The following is a 15,397-nucleotide window of genomic DNA, read 5'->3' as shown; positions in this document are numbered from 1 at the left end:
CCACGATGTCGGGTAAGAGGTTTCTCTCCCCTAGGGAGTCACTGGAAACCGCGGTCAGCAGGTAGTGGGGGCACTGGGCAGATGAGAAGAAGCTGAGCACATCGCCTCCTCAAAGCAGGCTGCTCACCTGGGGGCCGCCTTAGCTTGGTGAGGGAGGGGAGAGGCAAGGGAGGTGACAGAAGTGTTAATTAATATATAGGACCAAGCACTCCATATTTGAGTTTGAGATGTATGACTTAAAGTAACCAGAAGGTTCGTCCACTCAGCAGCGGGCACAGAGGCGTAGCTTGCCCTAATTTTTATCCCCATTGTCTAAGTTACAATGTAGAACCCAGAGTTCTCGGCTTGTACCCCCACTGTGGGTCTTAGGAAAGCCACAGATACTGGAAGGAAGCAGAGAGAAGGGCCAGTCCCATGATCTGTGCAGTGGAGGGCTGGGCGGCCCGCGGTCGGCGACTCCTGGTATGGCAGACGAGTGACAAGCTGTGTGGGTCATCAGAAGTTTCATTAGCATCTGAGGAAACATCAGTGACACATAAACTCTGATCGTGACACATTAAGTTATTTCAAATCTCATTAATAGATTTTAAATGGCATAATTCAAGGTAGAATTCAAAAGAAAATGATGAAAAAGTAAAAACAGCCTAGATATATTAGAAGAAGGGGTTGGACTGAGTATATCAGAGATGACGCATATGATAGGATAGTCTGTAGTCATTAAAAATCATGTCTTTGAAGTATATTTAATACAAAAAAATGCATTTGTCCAAACATATAAAATTGCTGTTTCTGTACAACAGATGGTTGAATATCAACAATTTCATATGGTTTAATCTAAAAAAGAAAAAACTGCAGGATACAAACTTTATACAGTACAATACCAATTTTGGGGGGGAAGAAACTAAGAAACACCTATAGAGAATCTTCTACGTACATGCTAAGTACTTCACTATTCCTTTGAATCCTTGTCAGAAACCCTACAGGACAGCTGCGATTGTCAGCTCCATTTTATAGATGATGAAACTGAGCCTCGAGGTTCTAAGGAACAACTGTGATAGGCTTTTACCACCCCTGGCGGTGGCACCCTGGGACGTGGGGGCCCCAGGCCACAGACGAAGGCCAACCGACTCCATGGGGCCCAGTCTTCACTCCTCGTCCCCAAGGGCTCTCTAGGAGGGTCCCTTTTAGGGTGACCACAGAGGCTCCTGCTCGCCTTCCGAGCCGTCCCAGGCACCTCTGTCTGCTACGGACACTAACGAGCTACATCGTGGTGCCCCGACCTCCCGCCCCCTCCCACTGACTGGCAGCAGAGTCAGCGGGGAGCTGCCCAGGGTGGGTGATTCCTGCCTTCCGGCTGGGAGTGGGGCACCCCTATTTATTCTGCTGCAGAGCCTTAGACAAAATTCCAGTACGACTGGGAGAGATGCATTTCACAGCCCACTAACCTCGGGAGGGCCACACACAAAATGCAAAGCTGGACCTGCATTTAGCTCTGGCTGGCTCCCTAATCCAGTCTGTCTCTGTTTTACAGATACACACATTGTATGTGCATATAATGCATGCGTGTGGCATAAAGATGAAGAAGAAGTTTAGCAAAATCTTAATGGTAGGAAACTCTGGATGATACTCTTATTGATGATTTTTAATTTATTAAGCGGAAAAGAAGCAACAAAGTTCTTTAAATGATGAAATTGGCATATGACAGGTCTATGGAAAATGGTTAAAACATAGGTCAAGATAATGAGAATATCTGACTTAGAAGGTCAGGCATGTAAGTTGTCCTCAGATCGTGTTTCGCTGAATGGGCTATGGACCTGATGATGTCCCGGATCAATTTCTATGTTACTTTAACATCATTTGACGTTTAAAACCAGAGCGAACATCTGTACGCTGGAAGAGGAAAAGAAGAAGTTGAACTGTTTTCTTTAAAAAAAATTAAAGCTAAACTTCTATTATTTGTTTAAACATTTAAAAAGTTTATCTCTTCCCTAATATCAGAGTGAAATGCATGCTTTAAAAAATACTGTGCCCTGGATAGGTTGAAAGTGAAAGGGTGGAAAACACACCTGGCATATTAAAACTAAATAAAAGATGAGAGCGGTATATGAATATTAAGTACCTTAAGACAAAAAGCGCTATCAGCACGTTTTACTGGGAATATGTAATTATTCTAAATTTGTGCACCAGTAAGATAGCATCAAATTATAGGAAAGAAAAAAATGGAAAGATCCATTATCATAATAGGCGAGTTCATTCTCAATTATTAAGTTAAACAAACAAAAAAATACAGAATATTTGAACAAAATATTAATGTGATGGACAACAAACTTTGATAATACACATTTTTCTCAAGCACACATGTTTCCTTTACAAAAATTGCCCTCATGGACAATGTATTAGCCATATGGCTAATTCTCAACAAATTTTAAAGAACTGACGTGATGTAGATGATGTTTTGTTTTCTGACCACAATACCATAAAGATAATTTAAAATGTCTCATATATCTGAAGATTGAAAGAATATATCACAAAGGAAATTTTAAAATACTGGAACTGAATCGTGAAAATAATACATATTAATAGTTATGAGCGGAGGGAGGGAGGAGGTAGAGAGAGGGAAAGGGATCAAATATTTGGTGATGGAAAGAAATCTATGGGTGGTGAACACAATGCAACATGACTTACTGATCAATTATACCCTTGAAACTTACTGGATTTTGTTGATCAGTGTCACTCCAATAATAATAAAAAAAAGAGAACAGCTTTAATAAAAAAAATAATAATAAAAAAAAGAGAACAGTGGAGTAAAAGCAGTCCTTGGAGAGAGATTTATAACGTTAAATCCTGATCTTAGAAGGGAAACAAGGCCGAAACTTATCAGCTAAGCACTAAATTCAGATAGTAGAAAACAAAAATAAGATAATTCTTTAAAAAGTAGAAAAGAGGTAAGAAATCAAAGAAATAGAAAGCAGATCTGCAATAGACAGACTTAAAGCCGAGAGTTAATTCTTTAAAAAAAGAACTGTTGATTTTCATAGAAATATCTATAAAGAGAAGGATCAAGAACAAACCACGGAGAAAGCATAAATAAGGTTAGGAATGAAAAGGGGACTAAGGAGACACAGATAATCATTATCTTATTAAAAAGATAATAAGAGAATATTATGAACCACTTCATTATAATTAATTTGAAAATTTAGACAAAACTGACAAATTTCTAAAAACAAAACATTGACACTGAGGGAAGAAGAAAGTAAAACTTGAATAAGTAAAGATATTTCTAAAAAAAAAAAAAAAACAAAAGAACTGGGCCCAAATTATTTTATAGGCAAGTTATATCTAAGTTTTAAGAGACTGTAGAAAAGAGAAAAAAGAGGATATTCCCTAAAAAATGACATAAACCATGACCCGGCTACAAGTTGGATATCAAAACAGGACAAAACAGCATGGAAAAATGTCCAGGCCAATTAAATTCATGAACATAGGTAAATAATTCTAAACAAATATTAACTAAATGAATCCAGCTGTTTATTTAAACAAAGAAAAAAGAAAGAAGGAAAAAAAAGTAGTGAATTGTTAAATTGTATTTATCCAGGAATGAAAGTCAGAGGGATGTTACCACTTTAACAGATTAAAAGAAAAAAGGATCATCTCAATAGATGCAGAAAAAGCATTTGGTAAAATTAAACCCCCATTCTAAATAAAAACTCTTAGTGAAATAGAAATAGAATGGCCATACTCTGACAAAGAATATCTACCAACAAACAGCACATGTGATTTTCCATGGAGAATTGTTAGAAGCACAACCTTTAAAATTAGGAATGAGACGGGATGCTCATTATTATTGCTTTATTTGACATCGTTTCGTAGGTCCAACCTAGTGAAGCAAGACAACAGAATGAAAATGAGAATATAGATTTGAAATGGAAGACACAAAACACCGTTATATACAGATGAGATGATTGTTTACATAGAAAACATGTTTCTATTCTACTTCTTAAGAGTGGTTTAATAGTGGGCATTTATTATCATGCTGTGTGACACATTATGTACATTGTTGTTTATGCGTTAAGTGCATAAAACAAGATCGAGAGGAGAAACGCGACACAGGCGTGTCCTAACTGTGGGCTGAGGCGTATCTGCGTGCGGGGCGCGGCCCGCAAGAGCCCAGCGCATTAGGGCTGAGGTCCCTCCACCCAAGGAAGAAGGAGCCAGCCCCCCAGCACCGGAAGGACTTGGTTCCCAGAAGGAAAGAGGCAGTCTGAGTCTGTCTTGTGTTTTCTCTCACTGGACGGGCTCTTGGCCCAAGTCCGTGTGCTGGAGAGAGAGACAGAGAGAGGCCGGAGGTAAAAGCAGCATCGCTCTTCCCGAGCCCCCTGCAAGTCCCTGGGAGAAGAGCTGCCGATTTGGAACATGCCTGGTTCTCTCTGCGTCTCTGTGTCTCTCTCTGCTTCCCGCCCTTCCCACCTCCCTCCATCCTTCTAATCGGCGTTTCGTGGCGCTCTGAGCACTTAATAACTATTTGCTCTTTCAGAGGTTCTTAAATATTTTTTCCAGAAACAAAGAGTCAAGTTTCCCAGGAGAGGTTCGAATGCGCACGGCCTTGGTTTCAGGGTGGCCCGTCTCCCCGGGGCTCCCTCACCCTCCCCGTCTGGCAGCGCGATTCGCGTCTGTGGGTGTGTGCGCGCTGCAGTGCTTTGTTTGGAGAGCTGGGATGTGAGTTAGACGACGTTCGCGCTTTAATTTTGCCCTTTCCCTGGCATTGTGCTTCTTAACTCGGAACATTCTAAACAAATCTCTTAAGAATCTGTACATAATTATCGATGTTTCATGTGTAAATGCCAAGGTTGACAAACCGCCCTGGGAGATTTAATTAAAAACCGAGTAAGCTTCTTTGGAAATCGAGAAGTGGTATTTTATTTGCTCCTAACTATGTTTGCACATAAAGAGAATATAATATGATGCCGGAGCCCAAGAGATATTGAGCACATATTGATTCTTATGGCAAGGGCTTAAGTGTTTCATTCCATTCGAATAATACAGATCCGATCTCACTTAACAATGCCAGTGTCTGCATAGCTAATAGCTGTCAAGCCCTGACAATAGTCACGCAAGCTGATAGTCTAAATACGAAGTTTTAAAACACTTCTTAGAGATGGTTGCCAATGGATTGTCCTATAATATAAGGATTCACTACTGTCTCCAACAGGCAGCATAGCTTCTCAGTTAATTTTTCGTAGATCGACTTGAAATGAGATTGCCAGGTAAATATATGGAAACATTGAAATGACAATCTTGCCGTTCGTACAATGATAGCTGGGTATATAAAACTGGCATTTTGTAAGGTCAAGTTCTCACCATCAGAAGTCTGTAAGCATCCTTCGGTTTTAGTGGCAAGCAACAGCTTCATTAATTACGTGAACTCTGTTGGGCTCTTTATCAGAACAGGATTTGGCTTGCATCAACATTTTATAAACATCGATTGCTGTCTAATCTAACAAACTAATACTCTGATCATAAATAATGCATGTGTGGTTGGAACAACGCTGATGTTAATAAAAATAATTGCCGTGATTGAAACTTTTGGACCTTCTAAAATTTGGTTTGAAGACCTCGGCATTATGAGAGGGTAGCAAAGACAATATACATTTCATCATAATAATACCTTCCGTTAGGTTTAGCGTCTTTGTGGTTATTTATCAGGGTTTTTATTCTTTATTCCACCACTGAACTAAAACAAACAAGAAGAATCTGGAAACCAAGTCAGTTCCCAGTGGGTTGGAAATAGAGTCGTTAGCATCTTAGAATATAAAATCAAATTCAAACTAACAGTGACAAGATGAATTGCTGGCAGAATGAGTATCATTATGTTTATTGGGAATAAGAGTACATTTTCGGGGAATGAAAAGATCTCGGTTCTAGTGCTGGCTCAAGATCCTGAAAAAGTCACAACACCTGTTTGAGCCTTAGTTTCCTTGTATGTGAAATGGGGTGATTAGACGGGTAATCTCAAATGTATCTTTCCAGTAGGAAACATTATTTCTCTGAAACGAAAAGAGAAAGGATTCATTATGCACAAATACAGAATTGCAAGGGCTCCCGATGGTAAATGGCCACATCGTATGAAACAAGACTGTTTGTGTGTTGAGACGGGACCTTGGTGTGGTAGCTGATGAGACACTCACTCCATCCTTCTCACCTCAGTGCGTGAAAACCCAGGCACTACTTGGCGCCCCTAGACTTCACATTCTGGCCACCGGGCACCCAACGTGCAGTCGTGAGGAGGACATTTGTTTTCCACTGTGCGGGATGCTCGGGCTGTGGAATTCAGTGAGCTGTGGTGGCACAGGGAGCTGCGGTCTCATGTCACTGATGACCTTGGCACAGTTTCAAACACCACACGTTTCTGAAGATGCTTCTCTGTGTCACGACTTTTCTCCTCAGAAATTTTCCTCTAAACGTAATCTTTGGGATCATTTGTTAGTTCACGTCACCTCTGTTCCATTTCTTGGGGATGTTGGGATCTTTCTACCTGGATTCAGGGGCTTCCTTTCGGTCCCCACTATTTTAATATCACGTACGTGCCCTGCAACACTCTCTCCTTCTATTTATATCCGTATCTCCTATTGCAGAATCTCCAAGGTCAAGTGTAATGTCCGGGACACTTTACATTGTTGGTACTGTTTACCTGATTTCATTAATCTGAGCAGCAGAATCTCGATGGTAATAGGAGAGTTAACTGGGATCATTAATAGTCTGGTTTGGGCTGCAAGAAAAAGAAATTCCCCAATTCAAAGGACTTAAACAAAAAAGAAAATGTATCACATATAACAAAAATCTAGATCAAGAACCCAAGTGAGGGTCAGGTGAGGATCATACTGTTTGTTCTCAAGGTTGCAAAATGGCTGCAGCAGTTCCAGTCATCACACCCGGCTGTGATGCTACCAGCAGAAGAAGGGGGATTTTCTATGTCTCTTTTTGTTAGCAAAGATTATCTTTTCCACACTGCCCTGCTGGTCTTCCATCTGCCAGATTTTCGCTAGTATGTCATTGACCAGAATGTATCAATGCCCATGTCTTCAACAATTATTTTGTAAGAAATAAAGCCATCATGATTTTTATTTAATTGCTATCTTATTTCACCAGTTAATTTATATAGCATAATGAGAGGTGCTAAATAACACATAAATAGCTTCTTTTTGTATGTAACGAAGCTAGAACCACATGATGTTAAAGCTTTAGAATTAACTTCTGTCTGCAGGTTTTGTAAAGCCTTTAGAGTTATAAATTACTCGTAGAAGGGAGAGGATTTTACCATTGTTATCGGCGTTAATTTCTCTAACATTCCCATGTTTGTTAATATTCCTGGCCTGCCAGGAAATGACATTCTTTACTGTCTGTGATGTTGGAATATCATAAGTCATGGAACAGATGGGTTTTCCTGGGAAGACCTTGTAGATGTCATTCCCACATATAAAATGTAGTTTTTCTTCCTTAATCGAGGGTTTATGGCATCTAATTAAGTGGCATTTTTGGCATAGGCAATATTTAGTTATATTCTGGTGAGAAACGAACATGGCCATCAATCATAATGCTCTCCTGAGGTGGATGAGCGATAAAATTTTTTGTTTAAATTTTTTAAAAAAATCTATAAATTAGGTAATTTGGCCACAAAAAATAAGGAACTTAGTAAAAGAACTTTCCATGTTATTTAATCTTTGTTATTGTTTTGTAGACAAGGCCAATCAGTACATGTCACTACAATCCAAAAAACTGTTATTTTAAAATCGTCTTGCCATTTGATATCTTAGCTTATAATTTATATCTTATGAGACAAGATGTCTCATAGAATTTCTTTCTTTTTTTTTTCTTTTGAATTTTGACAGTTCATTTGGGACAAAATGTCATGTTAAGAGAGCTTCATCCCAGTGTATGAGTAGGTATAACCTGTTAAATAAAGGGTGAGAGGTATATTAAATTAAACATTTTTTCTAATGCAGATTTAAATAAAATATTAATCATAATGAAATCAGTATTCACGAACCTTTTGGAACACGTATTCACCTTCATTATAGCTCACCTTTCAATTATTAAAATATTGAATTATTCAATTTATTTACTAAAAGTAAAAGTTCTTTGCAGTGTGTGTGTGTGTTACTTTCAGAATCCAGAGACAATTCTGCTACCATTCTCGAGTCTCAATTTTCTCTTATCCTTCTAGATACATTCCCAGCAGGATCTTAATGTTGTTAAATTAGCTTACAATGGCCTAAGGGAGAAAATGGCCTCCCAGATAGCATATTGTAATGCCCCTTCTGAGAAAAGAATTACAGCAAAAGTTGGACCTAATTGTAAAAACATTAAATGTATAAAAGCATGAAATTGCATCTTAGGGTGTACATGAATTAATGTCCTCTGTGCAGTGGTTTTTCCATATATATCACTCGGGCTCAATGACGCACATATATGCTTTTGCACCACTGAGGACTGCATTGCAAAGCTGTATCGTCTGCTGGGGGGAAAAAAAACAAAGGAAAAGAAACGAAATACTCGCAAATAGTTTGGGCTGCTGCAGGAGTGAAGGATGCTTTGAAGCTTGCCTTTCTTCTGCTCTGGCCTGAATGGGGCTCGGCCCATTCCTGTGGACCGAGATCTCTGTGTGGCTGTGGGGCTGGCCTGTCGTGGCCTCCTGGTCCTGGGGAACCACGCTCTTACTTCCAGAGGACCAGGGCCAGGCCAGGTGGCCCAACGTCATGCAGAAAACCATGTTGCTGCCACTTAAACCCAACCGCTGTGTCAGTTTGTTTGCAAAGGACTAACCAGCCCTGGAAACGCCAAGCAACATGGTTCTGTGAAGTGGATGGAGTAAGCAAACCATCTCCGAGCTCACCAGAAAGCATCTCTAACCTGGGGACGTTCGAGCATGTTTCCTTGAGGACGTGGAAAGCCAGAGGGGAGGAGGACTAGCTCCTGCCTATACAGCGGTCTTTATTCTTTTGATTCAATAAGAGTAACATTGTTTTGGCCCGCTGTTTGAAAATGGCCTTCTCTAGAAAATGGTTTTCTAGCGTTTGTATAAATGGACAGTGACATCCGTGTGTTGGGATGATCAGCAAGGAGCTCCATCTTCCAGAGCCGGTGGAAAGGCTCTGGAATCAGAAAGAGCAGGTTTCTAATTTCAGCTCGATGATTGCCAGCCGATTCCAGTCAATTCTCGTTTTTCATGGTAGTTATATTCTATAAGGTTGCTGAGAACGCTGAGTTAGCAAATATTGAACCATTGCTACAAGAGGAAGTAAATATAGGGTCGGTTCCTGCAAGCCTCGGATCACAGCATTTTCATCAACTCATCAATACATAACCTTGTTTGATAAGTATCTCTTTTTAAGGACACTTTATTGAATATATATTGTTGATTCACTAACTTTGAACTCCCAGCCAAGAGACTATAAGTTATACCTAATGAACAAAGTTTATCAAACACACATATTTTCTCTATAAAGCAGGGGTCCCCAACCCCCTGGGCCATGGCCGGTACTGGTCCGTGGCCTGTTAGGAACCGGGCCACACAGCAGGAGGTGAGCGGCGGGCGAGGCAGCGAAGCTTCATCCACATCTGCAGCCGCTCCCCAGCGCCAGCATCACCGCCTCGGCTCCGCCTCAGATCCTCAGGCATCGGATTCTCATAGGAGCACAGGTCCCTCGTGCCAAACAGGTTGGGGACCGCTGCTGTAAAGCACGTTCCAGCCTTCCTGCTCTTAGGAATAATAGACAGCACTGCACTTGGGGGCCATTTTAAACGGTGAAATCACCAACAAAACGCACAAAAATGCTAAAACGTGGCACTAAATAGATGGCGAAAAGGACACTTAAATTATGAGAGCTAAAACGAGAAGGCAAAGCGTTGCCTTCTTTGACCTGAGCTACAATATATCAGGTGACTCAAATTTTTTACTGCTCTGAACATGTCCACAAACGACCACAGCAAGGGCATTAAGACTTGATTTGGGGTACAAATAAATGTTCGCCAGCAGGTGAATGCCTGATCACGGACTCCACTGTACTTAACCTCCATGCACTTCGGTTTTCTCATCCATGAATTAGAGATTTTACAGTTGATTCCAGGAGGTTGCCGGGACGGTGAAATGAGGAGGCTTTCTTAGCTTGTGGCACCTATTAGGTGCTTGTTGATTTCTCCTTCTGTCTCTTCCCCCATGGTCTTCCCAGCCTTGTCTTAGGACGATCCTGCTCCTGCCTGCCTTGGTCCTGCCCACGTTACACCTCTCCAGGTATAATGCATCCTGTTAAACCATATCCACCTCTTCCTTGAGACTGGGTGAAGACTCAGCTTTGCCAGGATTTCCAGATAATCTTATTCCACGCCGTTTGTCCACATCTGTTGGGCTGGTAGCTCTTTGTGTGAATCTGGTTTTTGAGTCTCCTCATACCTTGTCTGTTTCTGTGGCCAGGGACCAAGCTTTCGACCTTTCCTATCCCTCACAGCATGGACACCACAGCCGTGGGCTTCGAGAACACTCTGTAATTAATGTTTGAAGAAATCAATGAATACGTGGAAGAAAGAAAGAAACACACAAACCGACTAGCCTGGGTTCTCCACACAGTGTGCGCTTGCCTATTGCAGCCTCGGCCCTTGACAACCCTGTATCATCTCGTTAAGACGTCCTCGTGATGGACTTGATTGGCAGCTGGGTGGTGGCAACTTCTAGAGAGAAGGAGTCATTTCGGGGCTGCCTTGAGTATGGCCATTTTGTTTCTGGTCCTTTTCTGTTAACAGGGCCAAAGGAAAAAGGGTATATATAAAATACCTCATGATTTCATATTCCAATTAAAATTTGAGACCAAAGCTTTTACTTACCCTTTTGTCTATTGCATCGTGATCCCTCTTCTTCTATATCAAGAATGCTGTTTCTCAAGGACATAGGAAATGACAGAATTAGAATCAACCAAACTTATTTTTTAAGCCCCATAATCACACACCGCGGTCTCAGAATAACGATACTATAAACCAACATGACCACTGAAAACAAAACATTTTGCGTGCGCTCCCCCATTCTTCCCCTCTTGGAAAAAGTAGTGACGCTAACTCTGTATTGTCAAAACACATAGCCATTGCATACTACATACACTCTCTCTCTTTTTAAAAATTATTATATTTATTTATTTTGGTTGAGGTCCGATTGACATACAACATCGTATTCGTTTCAGGGGTACGACACAATGATTCTGTGTCTGTAGACACGGTGAAACGATCACCGTGAAAAGTCCAGCGAACCTCCATTGCCTTACATAGTTACAAAAATTTTTTGTTCTTCTGATAAGAGCCTTGAAGATCGACTGTCTCAGCAGCTTCCGAATATGCAATAGCGTGTTCTTACCTGGTCACCATGCTGTACAGTGCATCCCTACTCTCTCTCTCTGAACCCTCACCGAGCCTTAGTTCTACGGCGCACTCTACGTTGACTGCTCCCCTACATCGACTCCTGCACCTGTAGTCACTTTGGTTCCCTGAAGCTCATCCTCCAGAAGATTGCTCAGGAAGGGCTCCTGGAAACTGCATTTCTTGAGTTCTCGCATATCGATAAGAGAGTCTTGATATAAAAAACCAGTGACTTCCATTTTCTTTAAGAATGCTAAATGTGTTATTCCACTTTCTTTTGGCATAAATGTTCTTTTTTCGAAGTCCGATGACAATCCGACCTTCTTTCCTTATGAGTTACGTGTTGTTTTTTATTAGATGCCAAAACATCCCTCCTTCCCTCCCTCTCTGTTTATCTCATTCTTTCCTTCCTTCCGTCCAGTAATTTTGCTAGATGATCTCTTGGTTGTTCTGCTTGATATTCTCAGGTACAAAATGTACACTTTCCATATGTGGTTTCGACTCTTTTTTTTCTTTTATTTCAGGAAAGTTTTCTCAACTGATAATTTTAGTATTCACTCCATTCTTTGCTTTGATTTTCTTCCTCAAGAACTCGTGTTATCTGCATTTCCAGTGTTTAGTATTTGTTACTTTCTCTCAAATCTTCCTGTTTCTCTCTCTTCATTTCCTTTTTGTTTTGTTCAATTTTTCTTTCTTTCTCGTTCATATCTGTGAAGGTAATATTTCTTATGTTTATTCATTCTCGTGTTTTTTCTAGTTTAGTCTAATTCTGCAATGATTTTTTAAGCTGGTTCTTTCTTGAGTTCTACAACCTTGTTTCTGAGTTTTTCTAATTCCGATTTATGTTTTCTTTCATGTCGTACACTTTTCTTAAAGTCTTCTAAATAGCAAGTTAGTTTCGATCTGCATTGTGGGCATATCTTTCTACTGTGCTTTAATTGTCCGCAGGCATATTATTCAGCTCCTTATTCTCTTTTTTTCTTATGACAAATCTGTATAGGATTTGACCTTGAAATCTTTCTGTCAGCCTTTTCGTGAACTTAATTTTTCTGAAATCTTGGACTAACATGGGGTTTAAGAAAGTTTTTCTAACTCGAAGAGTTCCCACATCTGTCATTTTTGTGTAGTTTTTAAAATTTGGCAGCTTGCTTTCTGAAATTTCCTGGATCTGTTTCTTCCCAGTTTTGACCTAAACCCTTTCTTTAAAAGACCATAATGATTCATGAATTTGTATGACATTTTTGCACAGGGGCCACGCTCATCTCTGCATTGTTCCAATTTTAGTTTATGTGCTGCCAGAACAAGCGCAGCCGAAGCCTTTAAAGATGTTTCAGTGCTTTAACAGTAAATTCTCCCCCTAGAAATTAATATTTTAAAAATGCAAATCTGATTATGTCACCGCCACCTCCATTCTGATTCCTCAGTGAAATAAATTCCTGCACGTGAAATAAATTCCAAACTCCTCACCATGGCCTGAAGGTTCTGCATGACCTGGTTCTTGCCTACCTCTCGGATCTCGTTCTGTACCCGGGTTCCCTGGCCCCCGACTCTAGTCAGAGTTCTCGCTGTCGAGAACACCGAGCTAATTCTGCCTCAGGGCCTTTGCACTCACCATTCCCTTTCAGCTCTCCCTACGCCTGGCCCTTGCTCATTCTTCAAGTATCAGTTCACCTGTAACCTTTTCGGAGGTAATTTTTGACCACCTTGTTTAAAGTGGTCCTGCATCTCCAGTCTCATCTGCTGTCCCTCACATCTTCCTTTTATTTCCATCTTGGCTCTTGTGACATTCAGAAAGTCTCTTAAGGTGTTGTTTACTTGCTTATTGTAAACTCAGAGAGGCCGGTGATTGCACCTGCCTTGTTTTCTGCTGTGTCTCCAATGCCTTCGACAGTCCTGACACACAGTCAGCGTTCAATATTTGTCGAAAGGATAAATGGATTCGGTTCAGCTATCATATATCTTCTTTTTAAAGTTGTCGCTGACTGGCTCGCCCCCCATACTCACATTTGCACAGCTAGATACTTCCTGCCACATTAGATGACTTTCTTAGGCCTTTTGCCATTCGTTCATTTACTCAGTTAGTCATTCATCCATTCACGATTGTATCTGCTTACTTCTCTCCTAAACTCCTTTAGGATAGAGAATGAATGCTATTCATCTTTATGTCCCCAGCACATAGTGGGGATGCAATAAATCTTTCCAGCACATAGTGGGGATACAATAAATCTTTCTTTCTTTCCTTTCTCTAGAGAGTGGAGGTAAGAGGAGAGTTCATACCTTGCCCAGTGAGTGAACTGGGAGATGAGGAGACAAAAGTATTTTTTAAAATCTAATGATATGTTCCATGGCATTAAGTCTGCTTTCTTGTATAATTCTTCATTTGATCCTCACGAAATCCTACAAAGTGGAGCAGGTGTTACTATTCCCATCGAGAGATGAAGACACAGAAGGCTTGTGAGTTTAATTCTGAATTTACGAAGGCGGTGGGTAGTGAATCTAAGATAAAAAAGCCAGATCATTTGATTCTGAGCCCAGTGCTTTTTAAACCGAGGTGAGCGTGTCTCTGCTACGACACAATGAGACAGGTGTTCTTTCGTGGATGGTACATGTTCAAAGGCAAATCCACAGAGGAGAGCCGATGCGGCTTTAGGCCCGTGCGGCATCACTGGGATAAGAGTGTACTCTCAAGAGAGCTATGATAGATAGAATCCATCCGGCTATGCAAAGCCTGGTGTGCTTTGACAAAACGTGAGTCTCGCTTTCATCCTCGTCTAGAACAGGAGTTGAGAAACACATGAAGGTGGGCTCGTGGCTGGGTCAGGGTCAAGTGGGAGCAAAGAAAAGATTGGCAGGGGGAATGGGCGGCAGCAGTCTCGCGGCAAACTGTGGGACTGTGGAGGGCCACATGCTTGGACCTCGGCCTCCCCTGTCAGGCGAGCCAAGTCAAGGCATGTGTGCCCTCTAACGGGGCAGTAAGGGTCATACCGGGGGGTCGCCGGGCGTGCCTTTGGCTGAGGTGGAGGACCAAGTGAATGCCAGGAGCCAGTCTCTGAGGCATCTTTGCCAGGGAACCCTCTGAAGTAAGCCTCACAGTGGGGCTTGTTTGCACTCCCTGTGGCCTCCTCAGCTCCTTCTGCTCTCCAGACTCTCCCTTTAAGCTGCTGACATATTGTCTAGACTGGGTCCTGGGAGAAAAATGCCATGAAGTTGCCAGCTTCATTCTTCAACCTTCTAGAAGGGGCTCTTGCTGTCTTCTCTGTGAGTCCTCGTGGACGATGGCTGCAGGCCACTGAGGACCTGAGGGTGAGTCTCTCTGGGACCCCCGGGGGTGTTCCGAACAGTGACAGGCTGTCCCCTCCCGTGAGGCTCACTCAGTGTTCGTGGCATTTTCTGAGCACCCACAGCCATGGCCTCAGATTGAAAAGGCACGTGGCAGTGGGTATTAGACCTTGTGGCTTTGCCTGTCCCTCCCCCGCAATCACTGTCTCTCCCTTGTCCCCCTGTCCCCTCCACTTCTCCATCCTTGGCCACATACTTGGACCTCGGCCTCCTCTGTCAGGCGAGCCAAGTCAAGGCATCGATGTTTTCGCTTGAGAGAAGCCTGCTCTGGGACATCGCCTCACCCCGAACGCTGGCCCCACTGGTTGGTTGCTAAAGTCTCACTGACTTCAGACAGCCCTCCAGGGTGCTGCATCGCGGGGCCTCAGAGTCCATCTCGCTCTCCCTCCTCCTTTCCTTCCCTCTGCCTCACAAAAGGCCCGTGGGGACTACCCCGCCAATATCCTTGAGGCACTGGTTCTCACCCCTGTTTGGAAAACGATGGCGTTTATTTTATTTTTAAGGTCTAAAGATTAAATTTGGGGCTAAAACCAACTCTTAGCTCATGCGCATCTCTGTCGTGTGTGCTAGAGGCAGAAAGATACATAGGAAAAACATGTTAGGGGAAACTTTAAGAAAATTCTATCTATGAACACGGTTCCTCCCTCCCCCAAAAGAAGAC

At 41.9% G+C, this 15,397-nt stretch overlaps 1 non-coding gene across 1 annotated transcript; it reads right to left on the bottom strand.

Moving 5' to 3' along the window:
- Window positions 1-12,601: 12,601 nt before the first annotated feature.
- LOC112482937 lies at window positions 12,602-12,705 on the bottom strand. Its single transcript, XR_003047452.1, has one exon. It is a non-coding gene; the product is annotated as a U6 spliceosomal RNA (small nuclear RNA).
- Window positions 12,706-15,397: the final 2,692 nt, after the last annotated feature.

The sequence above is a fragment of the Pteropus alecto genome, unplaced genomic scaffold (assembly GCF_000325575.1).
Source record: "Pteropus alecto unplaced genomic scaffold, ASM32557v1 scaffold16, whole genome shotgun sequence".
Lineage (NCBI taxonomy): Eukaryota > Metazoa > Chordata > Mammalia > Chiroptera > Pteropodidae > Pteropus > Pteropus alecto.
Note: the sequence above shows the minus strand (reverse complement) of the source record. Positions and strands in the feature narration are given on the sequence as shown.